At 36.0% G+C, this 26,926-nt stretch overlaps 1 long non-coding RNA gene across 2 annotated transcripts; it reads left to right on the top strand.

Moving 5' to 3' along the window:
- The first annotated feature begins 1,402 nt into the window (after positions 1 to 1,402).
- Positions 1,403 to 13,157, top strand: LOC120081964 (uncharacterized). 2 transcript variants are annotated; one of them, XR_016530598.1, is made up of 4 exons: positions 1,403 to 4,079; positions 5,163 to 5,284; positions 5,406 to 5,523; positions 12,730 to 13,157. It is a non-coding gene; the product is annotated as an uncharacterized LOC120081964 (long non-coding RNA). The 2 variants fall into 2 exon arrangements; XR_005482999.2 differs by lacking the exon at positions 12,730 to 13,157 and having other exon boundaries at positions 1,405 to 4,079; positions 5,406 to 5,894.
- The last annotated feature ends 13,769 nt before the right edge of the window (positions 13,158 to 26,926 follow it).

The following is a 26,926-nucleotide window of genomic DNA, read 5'->3' on the forward strand; positions in this document are numbered from 1 at the left end:
TAACCAACTTATCATATTATATTTATAACCTATAGTTTTAATATTGCATCACATATAATATAAACTGTAGTTCTTTTTCTCCATTTTATGACATTTAATATAAATCATATTTATATTAAATTAACAACTATTTGAATCTCATTCCAATATTTATTCCTCCAATTAATGTATAAAATACATTATATCAATTATATAATTGAATTAATTGAATTATATCATATATAATTAAATTCCCTCTTATTAATTTGAACAATTCAAATTAACCCAAAAACTGATTCTCAACATAATTCTTTTGAGCTACCAAGGGGACCTTATGGACATGTAGCTTGAAGTTCCAATGGTACGTGAATAATTAATTAAACTCTTTAATTACATTATCTACCATTCGTTAACTGTCGGTCACTCTACTAAAGATCGACAGTTACACTCTTCGCATTACAGATATATTTCTGTGTCCATTGGATATAACCAATAAGCAGTGTGATGACCGTTCATAAATTGCTCGTAAGTACAACTAGGCCAAATTACCGTTTTGCTCGTAAGTACAGCTAGGCCAAATTACCGTTTTCCCCCTATAGTTACATCTAACTTCTTAAGTACCACTAATTTCTCTAATGAACAATAAGTCATAGTCCCACTATGACTAAGTCCTCTTGGGCCAGGAGAGGGTGTGGCCACTATGTTCAAGACCCAGAATCAGTCCTTAAGGGAGAAATTTATCTACTTACCCCTGCATCGAGGAAGAAGTAAATTCCATCTTGTGTAGCTGAGTTCCCAACTCCCTAATCAGACGAATTCCCAAAATGGTAGGCTTGTTGAGTTGGCAATCTGGCCACTTTCACCCATACAAATCAAAGGACCACTTTCATGAGCAGGAGTTCACAACTCACTCAGGATTCAGGTTGTGTCACCTATGGTCATCCTAGTGAAATGTAAGTCTCTATTATCAACGATGTTATATAAAAAGACTAATCATTTGGTGGTCCGGTTTTATACAAACTCTTTGTATAGAATACCCTCGTTTGCATGTCTCCACATGAATGATCAGGATCAGATAATTTGTAGCACTTTACAACATTTGTAACACCTACAAAGCGGGTCGTATCCGTAGTGTCACTAGGATAAGGTACCCAACCTTATCCATCTACTACAAACCATTTAGATTATTATTTAAACAAGATCCACCTGTATGTCTCTACATACTTGTTTAAATTTACATAAAATAACCTCGGATCTTAGTTTATTAGATTGAGTATATGCTTATAAAACAACACTTATTTTATTAATAACAATATGCTTATAAAATAACAATATGTTTCCATCCTTAGTTGCTCAAAATAATCTTGAATTATATCAACTAGATATCAAAACTACTTTTCTTCATGGACATTTAGAGAAAACAATCAATATGATGCAACCTAAAGGATTTGACGTTAAAGGAAAAGAAAATCTCTTTTGCTTACTCAACAAGTCTATATATGGGTTAAAACAATCACCTAGGTGCTGGTATAAGAGATTCATGCCTATATTTCTAGCATTGGGTTCAAAAAAAGTTCATTTGACATATGTGTTTATGTAAATACAGGTTCTTACAAGAATAATGTTTACCTACTCATATATGTAGATGACATGTTGCTAGCAGATAGATCCAAAGGAGATCTAACCTATGTTAAAAACCTCTTAAAAGGAGAGTTTGATATGAAAGACTTAGGAGAAGCAAGTAAGGTCCTAGGAATAGAGATCCAAAGGAACAAAGAGGAGTCTATTCTAAGCATTAACCAGTCTAATTACTGTGAGAAGATCCTTAAAAGGTTCAACATGAATGATGCAAAACCTGTGATCTTACCTATTGCTCAGCACTTTAAGCTTTCCTCAGCTAACTCTCCTAAAGATTTTGACCAAGAACATCTGAAACAGATGGCTTTCATTCCCTATAGTCAAGCAATCAGAAGCCTAATGTATTTAATGATTTTTACCAGACCCGATCTCTTATATTCAGCTAGCTTAGTTAGTAGATATATGTCTAATCCTGGTAAGAGACACTGGGAAGCTACTAAACGGATCCTAAGGTATTTGGTTTGGTCTAAAAACTCAAGATTAGTCTACTAAAGGTCAACTGAACCAAATTTAGAGCTTTATGGATATGTGGATGCTGACTATGCTGGTGATTTAGACAAAAGGAGGTCCTTAGCAGGTTACCTTTTCCTTTATGGTCCTAATCTAATCAGCTAGAAAATATCACTACAACCTATAGTAGCCTTATCTACAACAGAAGCTGAATACATGGCTTTAACAGAAGCAATCAAAGAGGCATTGTGGCTCAAGGGATTGCTAAAAGACTTTGAAATAGATCAAATAGTGGTGAAACTCTATTGTGACAACCAAAGTGCTATCCATTTGTCTCAAATTCCACAATTTCACACTAGAACTAAGCACATTAATATCAAGTATCATTTCATTAGAGATAAAATTGAGACAGAGGAGATAAAACTTTTAAAGTTTCATACTTCAGACAATGCAACTGACATGTTAACAAAACCTGTTTCAAAGTTTAAATTGTTTAAATGTTTAGAACATGTTGGCTTTGAGCTTCCAGACACAAGGTAGACAAATCGGTCAACATTAGGAAGATCAGAAGATTGCAAGGCATTAGAGTTAAGGTGGACAATTTGAAGAAGCTTTGACTCAAATACCTCAGTTTTTTGTTTGTTTATAACTAACTTTGTAAACGGTCAGCTGGTATACTCTATAAATGCCTCTGATTTTAAATTAAACAGAGAGAGTTATCATCATTTTCCTTAGTTTTCTATAAACAACAAAACTGTACGCAATCTTCATCAGTAAAGGAATTCAGATCTTCCCGTGGACGTAGGCAATCTTGTCGAACCACGTAAACATTGCGTCTTCATCTTCTTGCCTTATCTTTCTTGTTCATACGAGTGTTTTCTTTACTGCAAATCACGCGCCATTCATTCATCATTCAAATCGCATCGAGTAATTTGAATATCGAGTTTATCGTCCATCGTTCTTCACATCGAGTAGCTTCAAGTACGTCGTTTTCACCTTCAAGTCGCATCGAGTATCGTTCAAGAACCGTCGAGTATGATCGATTATTAGTTCAGTTGTCACCGAGTTCCATCGAGGATTTAATAGAGACTCGTCAGACGAAGAAGGAAATTCTCATCGAGGATTGAGTAGGAAGACATTGAGCATCGAGGGTCGAGAAGACATTGAGCATCGAGGGTCGAGTATTAAGGATTTGGCAGAATATTTCTGAGCCTTTTCTTCATCTTTCCAGTGTTGATCTTGGGTATTTAGGCCTTGTGAAGAGTGGTTAGCCCAACACGTTCATCTCGGGTCAATATCCAAATAGAGCACATAAGCATGAGCATGGATCAGTCTTGCTCATATCAAGGTAGGGGAAACCACAAGGCTACCTAGATAGAGCACGAACAAGGCTCACAAAATTTCTTTGTTCATTATCTAAGGACTTCACCCACACAACTAGGTTTAGACCAAGGTTCTGATACCAATTGATAAGGACAATGGACCTCCATATATTTCCACAATGATATGATATTGTCCACTTTGGGTATAAACCCTCGTGACTTTGCTTTTGAAATTACCTCAAAAGGCCTCATACCAAGGGAGATAACTATAATCACTCCCTTCCTTGTTCTTATGTTAGTAATTCAAATGCAAGTCTATTTTTAGTTACTTTGAATCAACCTTTACAAATGGTAAACTCTTTAGTCAAAGCATTGCAACATTATCAATTGAAGACATCTTCTCCAATTTTATCTTTCCTTCATAGATAGCATGTCTGATAAAATTAAAATGGACATTAATGTACTTTGTTCTCTCATTGTAAATCTATTTTGGACAGAAAAGCAAAACTTTGACTATTACAATAAACAAGAATTTGGGTTTTCAAACAAATACCTAATTCTTCAATCAATTCTTTCAACCAGATTGCTTCTTTGAAAGCTTATGTCACTGCCGTACCTTCAGATTCTATTGTTGAAGGATAAACAATATGTTGAAGAGAAGAACACCGGCTAATTATATTCCTAAGATAGGTAAATACATATCAAGCTATCACTACAAGGAAACTGTGATACCATAACATTTAAAAACTATTATATTTTGAATTCATGACAATTATTTTCTGTCATGGTATCCCCTGTAAAGACCAAGGCTTTGATATCAATTGATAAGGACAATGTCACCATTCTCATACCCAACGAACTTCTCATGATTTGTACACTGATCGGAATATTGTAAATCAATAGAAATTATACCTTACATATCTCAAATTCCATTTTATAGCATACCAATAAGTTTTTCTGGGGTTGGACATATATATACCAATCACGCTTAAAGCAGGAGCAAAATCAAACCTTATACAAAGCATAAGATAAATTAGACTCCCTGCAACATATTATCATAAGAAACAAACTCCATTTCATATTTTTATTTTGAAGTTTGAGCACAATCATTCAAAGAAAGTTTAAAATGATTTGCAATGGGACTTGAGTCAATCATTTTAAACTTTGTTAGCATCTTTGCACAATACATTTTCTGACTCAACTTCATTAACAAGTCTTTTTATCCCCGAATATTTCAATTCTAAGTATTTTCTAAGTAGCACCCAAGTTTTTTATCTAAAAAAATTTCATTTAATCCATGCTTCAGTTTCTTAATTTATAATCTATTTTTACTAGCAATTAACATGTCATCAATGTAAACAAAAAAATAGAATGAACAATGTCCATGATTTCAATGCTTAAAGTAATCACATTGATCAAATTTACTTATAACAAAACCAAATGATAACATGAATGACTGAAATTTGAGATATCATTGTTTTGGTGCTTGTTTTAAACCATACGACAACTTCTTCAAGAGACATATATCTTTGTCTCTAGTTGATTCAAAGCCCAATGGTTGTTGCATATAGGTGATTTCAGACTCGTTCCCATGAAGAAAAGCTATTTTAACATATAGTTGGTTTAAGTTCAATATTGTAGGCTGGAAAACCAAAGACAAGTAGTATCCTTATAGATGTGTGTCTTACAACTAGAGAGAAAATTTCTCTATAATCAACCTATTTCTTTTGTGCAAAGTCCTTGGCAACAAGCTTTGGTGTTGGGCTTTTGCAGATCTCAGTTCCAAAACAGAAAGCAATTTGATGCAGAGAAGACACACGAATGATCTTTGCTAGGTGAAACGCTTGGATGAAGGAAAGCGACGTAAAGAACTTATTCTTCACACATGTGGAGAGGTAACTTTCACTTGTTTGAAGGAAATTCATTTGAAGAAAAATCTATCCCTCTGTAATTTTGGCTTCTGCCTTCGCTCTCTCTAACTTGAAAATTTTTCTCTAATGGTGATTTTGATACAAGGTGGATCTAATACATAACGATTGATGAGTAAAGGAAAGGAGGAGAAGAACACAAAAGATACGTGGTTCGGCCAAAATCAACCCACATCTGCAAGAAGGATTTTCTTTAAGGATTGCAAGTTAAGTTTCTATTTATTTTATGAAATGATAAACTCTCTACTGATTATCCAGATTTGATTTGGTATTTATAGGTTATACCAATCAGTTACAAGTTTGTAAGTTTGTTGAGAAAAAGCAAAAAACTAGTCGTTGGAGTCATTTTATATTAATTTTCCAACTTGAATCCAATATATGAAACCTTTAAATTGTTCAATTTCTGATACTTTTACACTGTCTCTGGTAGATTGAAGCCGATTAACTCAAGGCACTTCAGAAGCTTTGAGTTTAGGAACTGGTTTCATTAGCATATCAGTAGCATTATCTGAGATATGAACTTTATGTACTTCTATTTCTCCACTTTCAATTTTTTCTTGCACAAAATGATACTTAATATCAACATGTTTCATTCTTGTGTGGTATTATGGGTTCTTAAAGAGATGAATGACACTTTGATTGTCACAGTAGATTTTAACTACTGTTTGATCTAAACCATAGTCCTTCATCAATCCTTTGAGTCACAATCCCTACTTTATAGCTTCTGTAAAAGTCATATATTCTGCCTCTATTGTAGATAGGGCCACTATAGATTGTAGTGATGCTTTCCAGCTGGTTAGATTAGAACCATAGAGGAAAATATAGTGTAAATCCTAAAACTTATATTTCTAAATGCCTATGCTTGAAAATTTATAATGTTATTTAGTGTCTTAAAGTATGGTAAGTAAGTTAGTTTTAATTGTTAAGTTTGTGGTTAGTAGGTAAGTTAAAGCTCTAAAAAGGAATGAACGAAGTTTTAGTTGAAAAATATTATAAATATAGAAGGAGGAGCTCTTGGATGGAATTGAGCAATTCCAACACTTAATAAAATCTTGAGAAATTTTGAGGAGAAGAAGGCTAGGCGTTAAGACTTGTGGCTTGAAGAGTGTATGTAGAGGGTCTTGATGGCAAGCTAAAGGAAAGTTTGGTGTGGAAAGCTTTAGGCAATGACCTTGGTAGGCAAGACATGAGAAGCTTGCCAAGGGGCAAGGAAGATTGCCAAAAGGGCTTAGGTGATAAAGTGAAGGTGGTCCTTGACGAGGAAGAATGACATAGTAGAGGTATTGACAAGGGAGGTGGCGTGGCGGTGAGATGAGCCTATGGCCATGAATTAGAGAGTGTGAAGGCTATGCCATCTTAGGCATTGATATGCTAAGGGAAAAAATTTACCAGCCTAATTAGTGGGTTAAGTGACATACTTAGAAGCTTGAGACAAAGATTAATGACATGAGGTGTCACTTAATTAGATAAAGTAGCCATGCAAGAGCAAGTATAAATAGAGACTGAAAAGATGAAGTTGGTTTTACCAATTCTTTCATGCAAAAGAAGAGCTTCAGCAGCCAAATTAAAGCTTGATTGATTTACTTGATGATCTAGGGTTGTTGTGAAGAAATTCCCACTGTTTGATGTTGAAATCTTGAAGTAATTGAAGAATGTTATGATTTCTATACTATTCTAAGCAAGCTGTGAAGATTGGCAAATCTTGAGCTCTCTAAGAGAAACTAGAAGCTCTAATTTTGAGATAAGTTAGTTTAAAGAATATGTAAGAAGTTCACAGAATGAAGTTTTGAGTTTTGATGAATAGATTTTAAGTTATCAGTTCTAGAAGTTAAATATAGAATTTGGTGTTGAATAAGCAAGCAACTGCATGGATTAAAGAAGCAGGCAGTTGGTCGAGGACTGAGGAAGTTGGCATTGAGTAGGGCTGGTGGTGAAGTGTCCCACATGGCCTTACACTAATCAGGTGAGCAACCGTGCCCCAAGGTGATCAAGTTTGCCCGTCGCCCAGTCTTTACAATGTCTAGAATGCGTGTGCTGCTACTGAGCATACCATTCAACCGAGCGACCATGTGTGTGATTGTCGCCCATGAGGGGCCACTTGGCTGCCTTGTACGCGCGACCTACAGACCCATATGCATGTCCTAGCATCCATGTCTAATGTTAGCATGCGTGTGCCCTGCATCCATCAGGCCTAATGGTGTGCCTAAGCTGCTGAGGGCTTGACATTTGCCTAGTTTTGGGATTTTAGTGTTGGTAAACTATTGTTAAGTCACTTAAGGAATATTATGGATATTAAGCTATAAGAATGCATAAGTAGGAATCTAGAAAGAGTGTGAAGTTTAACTTGAGTTAACAAGATAAGGACCTAAAATACTGAGTTAGTTAAAGTTATTTAAGCTCAAGAAGTGAGCTAATGTCATTGACAAAGGACATGTTAGTTAAAGTTGATAAGTTCATTTTCCTAGTAGACTTTGTTGTGTTGGATATAGAGGAGGACGCAGAAGTTCTAATTATTTTGAGACGACCATTTTTGGCCACAGGTAGGGCTTTAATAGATGTCTAGGAAGGCAAACTCACATTAAGAGTAGATGATGATGAGGTAAAATTAACATCTTTCCTCTCTAAAATTTGCTGAACCTGAGAATTATTTTCATAGGATAAATGGAGTAGATAGTAAGTGGATGTTCCAGAAAATTGTGAAAAATTAGAAAAATCTTAGTAAGAAAAATGATAAAGAAAATATGGCCAGTCCTTAAAGACCTCTCAAAGATGGTACAGTGAATTTTCTTGAATATGTCCATAAAGGTGATGTAGATTTAATTAACAAGGAGAAACTAAATTATTCATTTCCTGGCGATTGCAGTTCAACTAATTTTTTTATGTGAATGTTAGTGTGGGCGAAAATTGTTGATTTCAGGTGCTTCAGTGCATGAAATAGTGAATCCCTCTTGGAATCCTAGTTGACTTGGAAGCCCCATCTAGCTAAAGACGTTAAACTGATTGCTTCTTGGTAGAAAACTCAAGTGTTTCTAGTTTTGATTTTCTTTGTTTTTTTTGGTTGTTTTTTTTAGGATAGAGAACATGAGATAGCTCTCTATCCTAAAAAATCTGAGTGAGAGCATGCATACCTAGGACCTTGGTTATTTAGTATTTGTTATTCTTCTTATTTTTGTTCCTTCCTTCTTTCTTTTGCTTGAAACTAGCAATGTTTTAACTTTGGGGTTGTGAAAAGCACTTGAAAAGTGCTTTAATTATCTTCAAATCTAGAGCTATTATTGCTAGTTTTGTATGGTTTGATGTGGTTTGTTGTGTGATTTTAGGAAACTGAACATTAGGAGTAAATTGGGGAAAAATGATCAAAAGTTGGGACAAAAGTATAAATACGAATATCTAGGTGCCAACTATGAAATCACGAGGGAAGCTACAGGCCAAAATTGAAGAAAAGAGGTAGAATTTAGAAGAAAAATTGGGGGGTTAGTGTTGAGCTTGCATTGCAACGCTGTCTCGTGACACTGACGACCCCAGAGCAGAGAACAAGGAAGCATCGCAACGCTGCCTTGCAGCATTGCGACGTTTCGGATGGCAAGTGCACACTACGATTGCTTCGAACGTCAGTGTTGCAACGCTGCGATAATTCTTCTTAAAAAGTAGTAGTGTCATTTGAGAAAAAGGAGAAGAAAATAGTTCTTGGGAGAGATTTCGACCTACGACAAAGAGCATTCATCTGGAAAGTGATTCTCAGCTGGAGATCAACTCGAAATTCGTTGGCGAAGGTCAAGAAGATCGTGATTGAGATCCGGTTACGGTGAAGGGGAGACTATTTCTTTAATTCTTAATTCATTCTTTCTCCATGATGAATTCTCTTTGTCTAGGGATTATTATTATTGGAATCATGTGTAGCTAAACTCTAAATTCTAGGGTGTTGTTGGATTTTTGGGTTTCTTAAATAGATTCTTGATATTATGATTGATTAATTCTTGATCAGGTTTCTAAATTATCTGTTCTTAATGCTTTTACTTAACTGGCCATTAATCAATTGATTTAGGGTTAATTATTATGCTTGAGAAAGAGATTAATTTGTTGGATATGATTATATAGAATGTTATTCAAGATTGCATGAGCATGATTCAAGAATAATAAGAGGTAGAATTGAAGGATCTTAATGCAACACTAGTTTAAGCAATAGGTAGAAATTCAATCTTGATAAACTCGGGTTAGAACAGATTGAATTTGAAAAAGGATTTCCTGAATTTGGAACTTCTAGCCTCATCTAATCTTTATTAGTCAATTGCATGTCAATTTCCATTTGTACACCGTTAATGAAACAACACCCAGGAATCAAACTCCTCTTGATTGTCTCTTTCTTTTTATTAGTTGTACTTTAATTTTATTCACAAATCAATATTTTGGTTGCTTAATTAAAATCAATAAAGAACTACAATAGCTAAGCTTAGGAGAAACTATTCATGCTAGTCTCTGAGGACGGTACCCGATTTTAATTGAGAGTTTATTACTTCGATATGTACGCTTGCATTTCGGTAACAACACTCACTTATGGCACTGCGATATTGCATCAATTTTTCCTCTATTAAAAAGTCCTTATGGACAGTTGGAGGGGAGCTCAATTAGGGATCACTCAGGGTGTTCCATAGAGGTTGAGAAGTAGTTGTTTAGAGAGTTTCCTAGAACTCAATCGCTGACTTATTCTCTATCCTTTTTGTTCTTTCCCTTTACTCTTTCGTATAGTATGTTTGAGGACCTTATTCTGAACATTATGAGTGGCTAAACTGGCATTAGATTATGCACGAGAGTGATAGAAAAAAGTTTTAATGTTGTGTCTAATAGTTTCAATTGCATGAAAATAGGGTTGGCATTTAGATATTAGAAACTGTTGAGCTTAAAAGAGGAAACCTGGATAATAGACTTCTAGGCCTAGGTAAATAATTAAATTGATTAAACCAAAACTCTTTTGACTCCACAACTTTGTCGAATAAAATCAACACCCTACGACGTTTTAGCTAAGTGAATTTCCAAGTTGATTATTTATTGCTTTTCTTTAATTTTATGCTTTCAAAACCACCATTGACTGTTGAGTCCCTAAATAATGTTAAGATGATTTTTTGATAGTTATAAAATTCATACATCTAATTCCCAAAGGACGATATTCGGTCTCTTCACCATTTTAACTATAATAAACTCGACGTGTATACTTGCACGTGTCAGTGTATTTGACATAATTAATCTGACATAATTAGGGCTTGTCGTTGTTTGTTACTAGGCATCTGTCTTTTGTAAATCTGACATTCAAATATTCATTACATAATTGATGTATACTTAAAGATTTTCAGTAAGGCCTTCCACCAACATTACATCTTCAAGGGATGGGAGACTAGGATACTTCTGTTTAACTTTCCTTATGATCTTGCCAGTTGCACCATCATCAAATGTGATTTGACCAGCTCCCACAGATTTGAACCTGTTATGAAATTTTCTTCTCTTGTCACATGTCAAGTGCTGCCACTATCAAAATACCAGTCATCTTTAGTGGAAGAATGAAGAGATGTAAGAACCACATGGTTGTTGGGATTTATGCCCTAAAGCCTCGCAGTTAATTAGTTATTGGTAATAATTGATTATTTTATATGTGCAATAATTAGTTATCTATTACAGGAAAAACCCAAGATTATTTTATGAGACTTGAAACAGTATGTATTAGATGGATCATGTTTCAAATAATAACCTAAAGGGTCTATAGTATATGGATTAAGATTGGGTGCCTTATCCTGGTAATACTATGGATACAATGTGCTTTGTAATTGTTGCAATTGTTGTAAGAGTTACAAACGATTTGGTCCAAATCGTTCATATAAAGAAATGCAAGTGGAGGTATCCTATACAATGAGTTTCTATAAGACTGAACCACAATATATTTAATCTCTTCTTGTAACACTGTTGACTAAAGAGATTAATATTTCATAGGATAATTATGTAACTTGATCTTGATCCTATGTGAGTTATGGACTCCTGTCCATGAGAGCAGTCCTTTGATTTGTATGGGTGAGAGTGGCCTGGGTCGCCGACTCAATAAACCTACCATTTTACAGACTTCTCTGAGTAGGGAGCTGGGAACATAACTACACAAGATGAAATTTACCCATTTCCTCCTTTAGGGTAAGTAGAGGAATAGTTCTCTAAAGTACTGATTCTGGGTCTTGAACAAAGGTATGCATGACTTTTTGCATCACGTATATGTTTTATGAGACAGTTAGCTTGTGGATTAGTTTTAAGCATTCAATGTCTTGGTTGACTGTATTTGTGTGTTGAGTCTCAATAAGAGTGTTGATTTTCATTCAAGGAATGCTTGGTTTTTGCTGACGCATCTGAGGAATTCACTTGTTTTTAGCAATGGCATGTGAGAACCCAAGTCATTTATTGAGCTGGTAGTTGTTAGAATTTCTTAATTTCCAATTGGATGCATTGTGAGGATTGGAGGGTTCTCTATGGTCTATCCAAGCGTGATTCATGATGTTTGTTGCATATAAAGACGAGGTAGTCGATTTTGGAGGGAAAACAGCATAAGAGGAGTAGTAATTTTCAAGAAAGGGAATGATATATTGTAGAGAAGAAAGGAAGGCGTATCAAAGACATCTTTGAGCTTTAGTCATTTTCACTATTTCCATCTACTCTTTTGTTATTTTATTTTTCTAGTTTAACATATTTTTTCTCGGTTGTATTCGGTGACCCATTTGATGGGCTAAATACCTTATTAGATATTTTTGGCTGTATACTTAAATTGGGGTTGAGTCCCTTGGCTTAATCAAGAATGAGAAAAGAAAATAACAATGATTTGTAAAATAGGAACCTTAAAGCCTAGCAAAAGTACAAGTTTGGAGGAGGGTGTATTCTCATTTAGGTATGGATCTTTGGCGAAACCCATGAATCATTAGGGAGTACACCATGTTTTATAACTCCTAGCTAGGTTAGTATGGCATATTGACTAGGAGGGAAGTTGAGCCTAAAGTTAGTTGAGGGAAGTTGAGCCTAAAATTGGGCCTTTTGGAAGTTGGAACAAATAAGACACTAAGGTTTAAGATCACTACTAAAAGTTGCCTATTTTGCATTTATACTTGACCAAGCATGTTAACTAACTTTTAGTATCTACTACATGGTTTTGTTTACTTGAGGACAAGTAAAGATTCAAGTTTAGGGGTGTGATAAATGCCTAAAGGTGATTTATTTCACTATCTATTTTATTACTTTTTGTTTGTAAAATAATCACTTCATATATTTAACCCTGAAATGGCTTCAATGAGTAAATGAGTAAACATGTATGTTTGAACTGCTTTAAGTTAGTTTTAACTATTTTGAACCAGTTTTATGAACTTTTATAGAGGTTTTAATTGTTGTTGTAGAAAATAACATTGATGCACCCTCATCAAGCCATCGCTACGTCTGCATTAAGCCCTTATTGTGCTCGCATCATAACTTAGTCCAAAATCAATTCGCGCCCAGTTATTCAAACTTCTTGGTTTTTTTGGTCTACAAGTATTATTGATCGTTGAAATCTCTTGGGTCATTTACAGAATGGAGTTCAACCCTCCTTTAACCTACTCGGCCTATATAAAGTGGTTGAAGCTTTATCATTCAGGAAGTTCAACTCCAAAGAAGAAATCTCACAATTTATATCCAAAAATTCTTCAAGAACGAGAGTTCCTCTAGAGAAGAGTAGTCTTTAGGTCATTCTTACCCATGAGAACGTGTGTAGAGTGAGGATTCATCCTTGAAAAAGGTTGAATCCGTCCTAGAGAATCTTTGAGGGTGGGGTTTGACTCAAGGAGTTTGTATCATTGTTTTTTCAGCATGTAATTATCCATTCTTTGTTTCTTTTACATTTCTTTATCTTTTACTCTTGAATCTGACACTTGTAAATTATGACTTTTGCATCAATAAAATTTATTCATTTGTCTCCAGTTATGGGTTAATTTTCTAAGGGATTTTGTCTTGTGAATACCGTAAAACAATATGGATTGAGTTAATGCTATCACATCGCATCACTTTGATCTTTCTATTCCCTTTGTTGATTACAATATCATCTTATCAACTTAAATCAACCATGTTAGTTGAGTCCTAATACTGAGAAGGCAAAGATAAAAACAAATTTCACAAAGGGATATAGGACTAAAACCTGGACATAAGTTGTCATGTAACCTTAGACATAAGCTACATTACAAGACTAAGAAATTGCGTAAATTGGTCTAATTTTAAGTTAGCCATAAAGATATAGGAATAGTTGCTTAGGCTTCTAAAGGAACTTGTGATACAATACTGAATAAGAGTAGTTTTCTGTCTATAGTTGGTCAATGTTAACTTGATACAGTCGCATAGCTCAAGGTATAATGATTGCAGGTTGAAACTTGACTATTAATCCATGTTGTCTTCTACTGTTTACTTTATTATACAATATACAACTACAATCTCATTTATTGCCACTAGTTACCACCATTTTGCGTTGTTAGTATTTTCTTAAAAAGAATTGAACTACAACTAGTCTCTTGGGATACGATACTTGGAATACTACCAAGTTTATTGTCTTTTGAGAGTGTATGCTTGTATTAGACCATACTAAATTATATTCCTATCGTTCATACACATTTGGTCAACCAAAAAATGGTCTTGAAAAGATCTTGTCAATGGGAAAAGCCTCTATAATTCTAACTAGTCTAGGATATGCTCGCAAGAATCACAACATTGGCACGAGCTTTTCTCCAAAAGAGAAATAAAAGGTGGAAGTAGTCAAAGATCAAAAGAAGATGTTTGTTAACATGTCTCCAACATCTACTTAGACTTCTTATTTCTTGGAGGAGTATATAAAACTTAAAAAGAATATGGATATGGAATTTTTTTTGAAAAATAAATCATATTCGATCATACTATTTTAGCTACATGAATTTTATAACAATATGTCTTGGTAACCTTTTCCATAGGTTAACAAAACAAATGTTTGAAGAACCTCAATGCCTAAGCCCAGACAAGAGTGGCATGTAAAGTCAAATACATGTTACCATTGAAGGGATCAAATCCTATAGTAGAAACGAGTGATCGCTTTACTTTGATTTTGTTTTAAAATTACAACACAAAAAAGAAGAAACATACATTAATTTATATAAAATTAAGCATGAAATTAGAAGGAAGAAAAAACATATCCTTTGAAGAACTTTTCTTCAAGAAAAGTCATAGCAATTTCTTCTTCCTCTACGAATAACAATAGATCTCATCTTGAATATGAATGTCGACGCCTCCATAGGGTCTTCTCAGCTGTTCTCTTGGCAAGAACCGATTTGTGGGAACCAACTTTTGAAAAAGAGCAAAGGGAATTGAATTATTTTGGAGTGGAGGAGAATTTTTTTAAAAAAATTTAGAGAAACATTTTCTCTTCAATACTTGAAAGAGATCTATCAATGAGAGAAGAAGAAGATTTTTTTCTCCACAATCACTAATGACATTGAGAAAAACTTACCACCTTCTTTTTAATATGAAGTGGGATTGATTTTTCAAATAAGAAACCACCCACTTCACATGTATTTAACTAAAATAAAATGAAAATACTTTAATTAAAACAAATAAATAATTAATCAAATTAATTAGTTAATTTTAAATTAAATATCTCATATATAATTAGATGTACATTTAAATCATATACAATGCACGTCTCACATAACCTATGGTTTTAATATGAATCTCATTCACATCTATTAACCTATAGTTTTATATTAATCCTATTCATATTAATTATTTGAATCATATTCAAATAATAAATCTCCTTTTATTGTAAAGTTTAATTTTGAATTTCATTCAAAATTAACTTTATATTATAATGTATCTATATACATTATATTAATTGTATCATACACATTTAACATTATTCCCATATTTAATTTGAACAATTCACATTCTTTCAAAACTCTTGGTCCTTGTTTACTCGTTGTAAGCTAGCAGGGAACCTAATGAACCTACATATTAGAAGCTCAAATGATTCGATATTAACTAATTAAACTATTTAATTATGTTAATGAACATTCTTAACTATGTGTCACTCCATTAAAGACCCACAACTGCATTCTTCGCGCTATATAATTTATGAATCTATGGATTTAACCATTACAGTAAGTCGATCCTTCACGGGCAATTCACAATTATAGTTGAGTAAAATAATCGTTTTACCCCAATAATTACCTCTTACTTCTTAAGTACAAATGACATGCAGAAATGCACGTCATCTTAGGCCTTTTATTTAGAATTATGAAGGCTGTTAAGCAGAATATGCGGCAATTATGTTAGGAATTCATGAGAAAATGAGTTTGCGTCGTTCAGCATTAAGAATCTTGGCTAACCCATTATTGTGCGTTATTATGCGTTAAATTGTCTATCTTTGTAGTTAATGCAAAAAGCGGACGCAGACGCGGATGTCGGGCTATCACATAGACGACCGCATGCGGAGAAATTCTCCATCGCAAATGCGAATCCATACGTTCAATGCATGGGTGTTACTGTAATCAACCGCATGCGTCCATCGCATAGGGGTTGCGATCGTCAAGCGATTGCGGTAATCGTGTAGAAGTTGTGGTAACCAAGCGAATGTGGTCATCATTGAGAACTTACAGTAATCATGTAGAAGTTGTGGTACCGAACGAATGCGATCATCGTAAGGACATTGCGGCTACATGACGATAACCATAATAGAGGAATGAACGCAAGGTCGGTGGAATGGAAGCATCAACGCATATCTCGGAAAATCAAAAGATGATGTTCACATTTCACCTACCACGTCGTTAGCAGCAGAGAATTCAGAAAAGGACCATCACGCCGCAAATGTCAGAATCAGAGCAGGTCCATTAATGTTGTCGGCGATCAAGCTCTATAAATAGAAGCCGATGAGCAGAATTTCATTTCATCCAAGGTTTTCATCTAAGGTTTCCTACCTTTGGGTGGATCCTTGTGATCTAGACGAACGCGTTAGAAGAAAGCTTGAGAGTTCTTCATCTCCTTCATCCATTCCAAGTGATGACCGGAGCCTTTGTCGGAGTTAGATCTCGAGAGAGTCAGCTCCACCGCCCATCCATGGCACCACCGACAGCCTTGACACACATTTGCTGGAAGAAAGACATTGCTTCCAGCTGGTCATTTCATTTTCTCTTCTTTTCTTATATTATATTGTATTACATTTTGGATTAAGAAATTAATACATTGTGTGTTCAATGCATTTCTATATTTCCTTCGATTCCATTTCCATCTTCATTACTTAGTATCCTTAATCTTCATTGCATCACTTAGTGAGACTGTTAGAGTATTGCATACTTAGTCATACGGATTAGAGATATGAAGCATGTAGCAAATTACCGAAAGGTGTGCGTTGTGATAGTATGTGAAAAAGCCTTATTTGCTTAGTGTAAATCTATAGCAATGCCTGTCTATAGGCGGACGCAATGCTTGTCTATGAGTAAAGTCAGCAACAACCAACTGCCCGGAAGGATAAGTGGTTGGTCGCATTAAGCAATGTAAGAAAGTATTTACTAGAGATAGGAATAATTTTATGTCAGCCAAGTTTATGCGATTACCTTGTCTTATGAGCGCGTCATTCACCATTTAGGCATACTTGGAAGAGTAGTCTAAAAACCAAATCTAATCCTCTCGAGAGCGGATTAGATCGAATAAGCAAGAATGGGAAACTTAGGAATAAGCTTCGTTTTCTATTACACAGCATATGCACCCTACGGAGAAGATATTGCATGTGTCCAATAAGTAGGATACGATGATGGTATGCGGTCATCTTGTTTATGTGTGGGAGCACATGAGCAAGAATAGAGACTTAGGAATAAGGCCTCTCGACATTTCGCATACACATCACATACGTCCTAGATTTAGGCTCGAGTGTGTGTAGCATGATCGTATAGCTTGCGTTGGCTGATGTTGCCCTTGCGGTCAATCTTAAGGGTTGCGATGGAGATATCCTCACATTTTATCTATTTTCCATCCATTTACTACACGTCAATAGTTCTCATGTCTCTACCTTTCATTCATACTTCCAATTCTTTGTCTATTAGTTAAGAGTAGGAGTAGTTTGTAGCTTAATGCCCCCCATCATTCTTTTATTTAACCGCCGTGAACACATTATCGCATAACATTTAGTTACAAGTCCCTAAGTTCGACATCGGATCACCCGAGAAACTTGCATTCGCGTTATACTTGGCGTGAGCGCAAGAAAACTTGGGACGGGAACGCATGGTCATCGCATACATTCGTTAACGCATAGTTTCATTCCAATGCATGACCGCCGACGCATGAGAATTAACGCATAGGTCAAGACATGCATCGCATATTGCGTTCACCTAATTTACGTCATCAAGTTTTTTGCACTGTTGTCGAGGACTTGGCAGCTAATTGTTTGTTGAGTTTTGTGTCTCTGCAGACAACCTTTTTATCTTGGGAGTATTGTAGCTTGTGCGACCTGCGACCAAGTTACAAACAATATTGAAGTGTAGGCGATGCGTCGAAAGCTAGTATTGACCCCAAGGTAGGAGGGCAATCAGTGGCATGAGCTGAAGGTAATTCTAAGCACATGGTGGCCAACATGCACCCAATAATTGCCGGAAATTCCAATGGTCAGAGCAAGCCCCTTTGACCTAAGCAGTTGAGAGAAATCTTCTGCATGGAAGACTCCTTGCGGTGACGACACTCCAATTTCTCCAGAGACGTATTCTACTCTATCTTTACCTTGCTTTCTTAGTTTAGTTTATTTTTATTTTTATTATTATTTTGGATATATGGCTGCTTCCTTGGTTGTGGTGCGTTTCCTCCTTATAGGTGCGGCAATAATTCGCCTCAGTGCGTAGCTACAACAAAAGAATTCCCTCAATCCTTCAACACATGGCTTCGATCGCTTGATTCCCACGCATGATTGCATGCCCGCTTAAGGTCATTTTCTTGTTATATTTTATGCATTATCCTTTTGAAATTATCCTTGTCCGATTACGGTCCTTTGCGAGGCATCTATGATGGTACGTATAATTCACCGCATCCGCTAACTAAGTTTGTTTTTAGCTTTGCGGTGAGAACGCTGCCAACCTCTAAGTTTGTGGGTGGCAGCGATCTCAGAGAATTGCGTTCATTACATTGCGATCAATGCAAAAAAAAAAAAAAATTGAGAATAACAACTCCACTGTCAACGCAATGGGGAAATCCATGTTGATAAGAGTTAAGTTGTAAAAGGCACTTACCCGTAGTTGGATGTTCGCATGACACATGTGGGGGCAAGCCAAAACAAAGGTAAATCGCCAAGATCAACGCATAAGCGCAACTCCTCTGTCGAGCGCAAGCCAATCAAGCAATACATGAGTTGAGTTGAATATGAAACGCAACCGAAGTTGGATGCCCGCATGACACACGTGGGGGTAAGCCAAAACGAAGAGCATAATCAGGTTCAACGCTGCATTGAATAAGTAATCGCAAAGTGTTGAATTGTTTTGAACGAACGCATTCTCAAAAGCTAAACGCAAAGTTGCATTGAATGAATAAAAAGTTTTTGAGTAAAGGCTTGCCAGATTTAAACTTAGACGATATCTTTTTGAAGAAGCAGCCGAAGTGGAGGAGAGCGTTACGGTCATGGTTAGAGATATGAGTAATTATACTCTGAGAGGCTGGTCATCGTAAGGGAAAGCCAGAAGGTGAGTTGAGAATTTCATGAGTATAACTCATGCTTGAGGACAAGCATGATTCTAAGTTTAGGGGTGTGATGACATGCAGAAATGCACGTCATCTTAGGCCTTTTATTTAGAATTATGAAAGCTGTTAAGCAAATATGTGGCAATTAAGTTAGGAATTCATGAGAAAATTAGTTTGCGTTGTTCAGCATTAAGAATCTCGGCTAACCCACCATTTTGCGTTATTATGTGTTAAATTGTCCATCTTCGTAGTTAACGCAAAAAGGGACGCAGACGCGGAAGCCAGGCTATCGCATAGACGACTGCATGCGAAGAAATTCTCCATCGCATACGCGAACACATACGTTCAACGCATGGATGTTGCGGTAATCAACCGCATGCGTCCATCGCATAGAGGTTGCGATCGTCTTGCGATAATCGTGTAGAATTTCGGTAACCAAGCGAATGCGGTCATCGCTGAGAACTTGCGATAATGGTGTAGAAGTTGCGGTAACCGAATGAATGCAGTCATCACAAGGACATTGCGGCTACATGACGATAACCATAATAGAGGGATGAATACAAGGTTGGTGGAATGGAAGCATCAACGCATATCTCGGGAAAATAAAGGGATGATGTTGACATTTCACCTACCACGCCGTTAGCAGTAGAGAATTCAGAAAAGGACCATCACGCCGCAAATGTCAGAATCAGAGCAGGTCCATTAATGTTGTCGGTGATCAAGCTCTATAAATAGAAACCGATGAGTAGAATTTCATTTCATCCAAGGTTTTCATCTAAGGTTTCCTACCTTTGGGTGGATCCTTGTGATCCAGACGAACGCGTTAGAAGAAAGCTTGAGAGTACTTCATCCCCTTCATCCATTCTGAGTGATGATCGGAGCCTTCGCCGGAGTTAGATCTCGAGAGAGTCAGCTCCACCGCCCATCCATGGCACCACCGACAGCCTTGACACACATTTGCTGGAAGCAAGACATTGTTTCCAGCTAGTCATTTCATTTTCTCTTCTTTTCTTATATTGTATTGTATTACATTTTGGATTAAGAAATTAATACATTGTGTGTTCAATGCATTTCTATTTTTCCTTCGATTCCATCTCCATCTTCATTACTGAGTATCCTTAATCTTCATTGCATCACTTAGTGAGACTGTTAGAGTATTGCATACTTAATCATACGGATTAGAGATATGAAGCATGTAGCAAACCATCGGAAGGTGTGCGTTGTGATAGTGTATGAGAAAACCTTATTTGCTTAGTGTGAAGCTGTAGCAATGCCTGTCTATAGGCGAACACAATGCTTGTCTATGAGTAAAGTCAGCAACAACCAACTACCCGGGAGGGTAAGTGGTTGGTCGCATTAAGCAATGTAAGAAAGTATTCACTAGAGATAGGAATAATCTTATGTCAGCCAAGTTTATGCGGTTACCTTGTCTTATGAGTGTGTCATTCACCATTTAGGCATACTTAGAAGAGTAGTCTAAAAACCAAATCTAAGCCTCTGGAGAGCGGATTGGATTACATAAGCAAGAATGGGGAACTTAGAAATAAGCTCCGTTTGCTATTACACAACGTATGCACCCTATGGAGAGGATATTGTATGCGTCCAATAAGTAGGATACGGTAGCGATATGCGGTCATCTTGTTTATGTGTGAGAGCACATGAGCAGGAATAGAGACTTAGGAATAAGGCCTCTCGACACTTCGCATACACATCGCATACGTCCTAGATTTAGGCTTCTTACTGGCCTGAGAGGGACTTTGTTTATGGTAGGACCATAAACAGATCGTTCATTAAAGGGATCAGTGGTACTTGATGATATAAATTAGGTGAATGCAATATGTGATGCATTTCTTGAGCTATGTGTTAATTCTCATGCATCGGTGGTCATGCATTGGCATGAAACTATACATTAATGAATGTATGCGATGACCATGCGTTTCCGTCACAAGTTTTCTTGCGCTCAAGCCAAGTATAACGTGAATGCAAGTTTCTCGAGTGATTCGAGGTCAAACTCAAGGACTTGTAACTAAATGCTATGCGGTAATGTGTTTGCGGCGGTTGAATAAAAGAATGATGGGGGGGTATTAAGCTACAAATTAATCCTACTTCTAACTAATAGAAAAAGCATTGGAAGTATGGAAAATAGATAAAATGTGAGGATGTCTTCATCACAACCTTTAAGATTGACTGCAAGGGCAACCTCAGCCAATGCAAGCTATGCGATCATGCTAAGCCATATATATATATATATATATATATATATATATATATATATATATTAGAACTACAACAATAACTCTCATTTTGATTGTATCAATGCGCATATGTCCATTTCATTTGTCAATCTCAAATTTAAATGTTCATTAGGATTTTACAGTACAATTTGAGATTTTAATTAACTAATCTTATGTTGTTTTAAATTTTGGATTTATTTTGAGATTTAAATTAAATATGAAATTTTCGAAAGTGGTTACTTGTACTCAATACGCTTGTCTCACAAAACGTCCTAACAATTTTAGATAACAATGAAACAACAGAGAGTGAAACAAAATAAATATACCAAGATCGATAGCTCAGTTTGGTAATAAAGCACTAATGTCAAGGGGGCAGTGTGTCCGAGAAAGATATTTCATTAATATATAAAAGTCAAGCAATTGCAACGTTGTACTTATCTGTAAATAACAACAATTACAGTGATACCTGTACAGCTCGACTGATCACCTAGACTCTCCCTAGATATGAGGACTCCCTCTCTCTCGAACTTAGGCTCCCCCAAGTATGTGAATGTTGGTGTTGAAACGCTGGGGTTCTCCCTAAATATGTGAGGCTCCCTCTCACTTGTTGATATCTTTGCTACTACTTGTGAACTCCCTTCACATGTGAACTTAGGCTGCCCCTAAGTCTTGAGAACTCCCTTCTCAATGAATAACATCTTAGGCTCCCTCTAAGACTTGAGAAATCCTTCTTGATCAACAAAATCTTAGGTTCCCCCTAAAACTGAGTAACCTTCGTTGTTGTGTTAAGCTTACTATAAAACCAAGTGAAGAATATATGGTCATGAACACAACACAAAACCTTGGTCATGAACACAACACAAAACCTTCTTCTTGAAATCAATGTAATGCAATATGTAATCGATAGAATTCTCCCAATGATCTCTAAAATAATATTTGTAGCAACCTTAGCAAGAAAACTTCTTGAGCTTAAATAGCACAGCGAAACGGTGGAAAATATTCCCATACAAAATCGTCAGCACATTAGGAAGGAAAAAATTTCAAATAAAATATTTTGTAGAATACGATAAATAAGGAAAGAATATTCTGCAGATTTGACAACAGAGAGAGCAACCTCTGAGACAAGATCCATCTGAGACAAGAGCAGAGACAACTTTAAAAAATCCAAGAAAATAATGCCAAAAATCTTAAACAAATATATTTAGCCAATATCATTTTTTTCTAACAAATCCCCCCTTTGTCTAAGATAAATATTTTTTTAAGACAGGATATATTAAACACTTCCAACCTACATCATCAATTAACAAGGGTAGACAAAAATAATAGAACTGTTAAGTCATAGTTGTAAAAGAAGTCCATGGTGAAATAAGAACAAGTCTAAGAACCTAAAGACAAAATATAATGAAATAGAAACAATAACAATCAAAATAACAACAAAAGCCCCAACACCAAACCAAACATTTGCAGTTGCCGTCATCCAGCCATCAACCCAAGCATTGGTAGCCAATTCCCCCTCTGGCTTAGAGAAATATTCATAAAAAGGGTCCAACACGATCAGGATCCACACCAGCTTGCCTCATCAAAGTCATTAGACTTTCAATCAGAAGCACGATCAATAATATCATTAATCCTAATCTCTTCATATAAGGATTGCAGTAGACGATGACCAAAGGAGAATGCAACAAAGTTTACACTTGGAGCTTTCTCAACAATACTAGGAGAAGATAGGGCTATATCTGGAACATGATGACCTTGAAACAGCTTGTAGTTAAAATTTAACAGACCTGGATTGGCACCAATAGGTTTTTCAGCAGAGAGTAAATCAAGCTTCTGAGATAACAAAATATCACAAATTAGGCATGGATAGGGAATAAGTAAACATAAAGCCTAAGAACTAATGTGCCGGCGAAGTTGACCAATGAAAAAAGCCCATAATCAAAAGTAGCACCTTTTCCAGTTTGATACAATAAAGTAGTCAGAGCAATTGAAAGACAGGAATGGTGAGAAGAAAGGGCACCAATTGGCAATCCCAATGCGAAATAACACAACATATTTAGCACTTAGCTCAACAGAAGCAAGTTGTCCATTCTTAAACCAAGAATTCTTAAAACTTCCGATTAATTAAGAGACCAAATATTTCACAGAAGGATGTAGTTCATGAGTGTTAAGGGGAACATTTCTATCAAGAAAAGAATTAATCACACCAGTAGTAAAAACAAAACTGTGGCCTCAGACATGAACCCTAAGAAAGTAAGGAGTATTCACATCATCAAAAGCAGGAAAAAGATTCACAATAAATTCTTTTGACAAGTTTAGATAATAAGGACCAAACTCATAGCGGTCTTCATTAGATTAGCTTTAACAATTAGTTCCATTATATCAAGACATTCTTGTGACTTTTTTTACCACCCATTTTCAACAAAAATCTTCCTCTAAATCACAAACATCCAAAAGAAGGAACTTTTCTCAAAGTGAAAAGAGACACCATTAAAAGGCACATGAGGGACAGAGATAGGATTTTCCTTTTTCTTTTGATCCCTTGTAGAAGCACGAGTGTCTAGCCCTTGAACTTTTCAGATTCATTGTCAGAATTGCTGATCAACCCCCAATCTCTAGAGGACTTAGATACATCTTCAACATCTTCAACATCTTCTTCATCAGAATTTTCTTTTAAAGATTCAGAAGTTACATTTACATCTTCTGCAACATCTTTTAACTTAGATAACATTCGACTGAGGGGAATATCATTCTAACTGGACGAATATGAAGGGTTTGTAGAACTCTCCCCTTTATCAAACTGAACATGATCAACATTAATTCTTTCAAGATTATCACTCACATCTTGCACCTTTTCAACATTCTCACTTGCAGAGAACAAATTAGTAGATTCGTCAATCCCTTGATCATTTAAAAAAACATTTTTATTAGACCCACCATCAACAATAGAAGTGGGTTCAATAGACTCAACAATAGCACTTTGAGTCTCATAAATAGGAAAAACCACAACAAACTCATTAGAAGCAAAAACATTTGCATCAACATTACCATTAGCACACAACTCAGACTTTTGCACAATCCGATCAATCAATTTAGAGGGACTATCAACATTTGGCAGAATGACAAGGCTAGTTCTAGAGACATTCACATTTGTAGCAACAAAACTAGATTCAACAATAAAGTAACCATTTGTTTTATCACTAAAAAAATGGTTGTGTTGAAATGCCTTGAATCTGTTTATTGGTGCTTCGAACAACAAAGTATTAGGGTTTAGAGTAGTGCGCTATATAAACTCTCTAACCCTAGAGGCGCCGTTTTGATGTAATTTCTGAAATCATTCTCTCAAATAATATTGTTCTCCCTCTGGCCATGGACGTAGCTAACACACTGTTAGTGAACCACGTATATATGTGTGTCGATCTTCTCTATCTCTACGTTCCTTTTGTATTATTTAATTGTCAATTTCGCAACAAACTGGTATCAGAGCCTTGTTAAGGTTTTTCCGAAATTCCGCATTTGTTCAACAATTGAAGATGTCTGGTGTGAACGTAAAGATTGACAAATTTACTGGGAGGAACAGTTTTGGTTTATGGCAGATCAAGATGCGATCCCTACTAAAGCAGCAGGGGTTGTGGGTGCCGCTGACAGGTAAGTCAAAGAAGACTGCCGTGGATGACGAAGAGTGGCAGACTCTTGAGGAGAAGGCTCATTCGACGATCATGCTATGTTTGGCTGATGACGTCATCATCGAGGTCGCAGATGAAGAAACTGCCGCTGGTCTTTGGTTGAAGTTGCATTACGAAATCTTTAACCAAGAAATTGTTTTTGAAGAAACGTCTGTATCATCTACGTATGCAGGAAGGTACGTGTCTACGAGACCGTCTTGATCAATTAAATAAAATTTTATTAGAACTGCGTAACATAGAGTTTATGGTTGATGATGGGGATGCTACCCTAATTCTGTTGACTTCTTTGCCCCCGTCATATGAGACTTTCTTTGATTCGTATATTGGAGGGAAAGAAACTCTGACCTTAGAAGATACAAAGTCCACGTTACTTATAAGAGAGGACCGTCAGAATGCAGGAACTTCAGTTACAGAAAGTCAGGCATCTAGGTTAGCTACTATAGGGAGCAAGAGACATAGGAATTTTGGTAAGTAGAAGTCGAACCAGAATAAAAGGTCTTCGAAGTCAAAGGGTTCTATATCAGATGATATTTGTAACTACTGTAAAGAAAAGGGGCATTGGAAAACTGAATGGCCTAAGATAAAAAGAAATTAGGAAAATAAGTAAAAGAGTGACAAAAGGGAAGCATCCGCCTCTATTGCACAAGTTGAGATTGATTCTGAAGAAGTCGAAATCGATTCTGAAGAAGATCTAGCTTTAGTTGTGAATGAACATTCATTTTCTGATGATGTGTGGGTTCTTGATTCTGGGGCATCTTATCATATGTGCCTAAATAGAGAGTGGTTCTCAACCTATCAATAAATAGATGGAGGGAATGTTAGCATGGCTAATGGTGCTGTATGTAAGATAGTTGGAATCGGTTCAGTCAAGATACAAACACATAATGGTGCCTTCTACACTTTAAAAGAGGTTTGGCATGTTCCACTAATGAAGAAGATTTTGATATCCTTTAGTGTACTCGATAGCAAGGGTTACAGTTTTGAAGGTAAAGATGGAGCAATATATGTATATAAGGGTTCTAAGGTAGTTCTGAAAGGCATAAAGCGTGGAACACTGTATTTTCTATTAGATTCCACGATAATAGGTTATGCTGTTGTTGCATCATCGATCGTTCACAAGGATGATATGACTAAGTTATGGCATATGAGACTTGGTCATATAAGTGAAAAAGGGATGCAAATTCTGTCAAAAAGAGATCTTCTTTGTGGGCACAAGGTGCAAGATTTTGAATTTTGTGAACATTGTGTATTTGGGAAGCTTCATCACAGCAAGTTTCCAAGAGGTGTTCATCGTACAAAAGGAACACTTGATTATATTCATTCAGACTGTTGGGGACCTTCCAAAGTTGAATATATTGAAGGCAGTAGGTATTTTTTTATCTATAATTGATGATTACTCAAGAATGACTTGGGTTTTTATGATGAAACATAAAAATGAAGCCTTCAAGAATTTCAAGCAGTGGAAGATATTGATTGAAAATCAAACTGAGAAGAAGATCAAAAGGCTGCGAACTGATATTGGTCTGGAATTCTGTGGATCTGAATTTAATGAGTTCTGTAAAGCTGAGGGGATTGTTCGCCATCACACTGTTAAGGATACTCCACAGCAAAATAGGGTTGCAGAACGTATGAATCAGACGTTGTTGGAGAGAGCAAGATGCATGCTCTCTAATGCAGGGTTGGTTAGAAGGTTTTGGGCAAAAGTAGTAAATACATCATGTTATCTGATCAATCGTGGACCTCACACAGCTATTGATTGTAAAACACCTTATGAGGTGTGGTCTGGTAAGCTTGCAGATTATTCTTTATTAAAAGTTTTTGGTTGTACTGTTTATTATCATGTTAATGAGAGTAAATTAGAACCGAGAGCTAAAAAGGGTATATTTATGGGTTTTGGGGATGAAGTTAAAGGATATAGAGTCTGGTCACCTTCTGAGAATAGAGTCATACTTAGTAGGACTGTGATATTTGAT

Source organism: Benincasa hispida, chromosome 7 (genome assembly GCF_027475165.1).
Source record: "Benincasa hispida cultivar pf3 chromosome 7, pf3_genome.v1.1, whole genome shotgun sequence".
NCBI classification, from domain to species: Eukaryota; Viridiplantae; Streptophyta; class Magnoliopsida; order Cucurbitales; family Cucurbitaceae; genus Benincasa; species Benincasa hispida.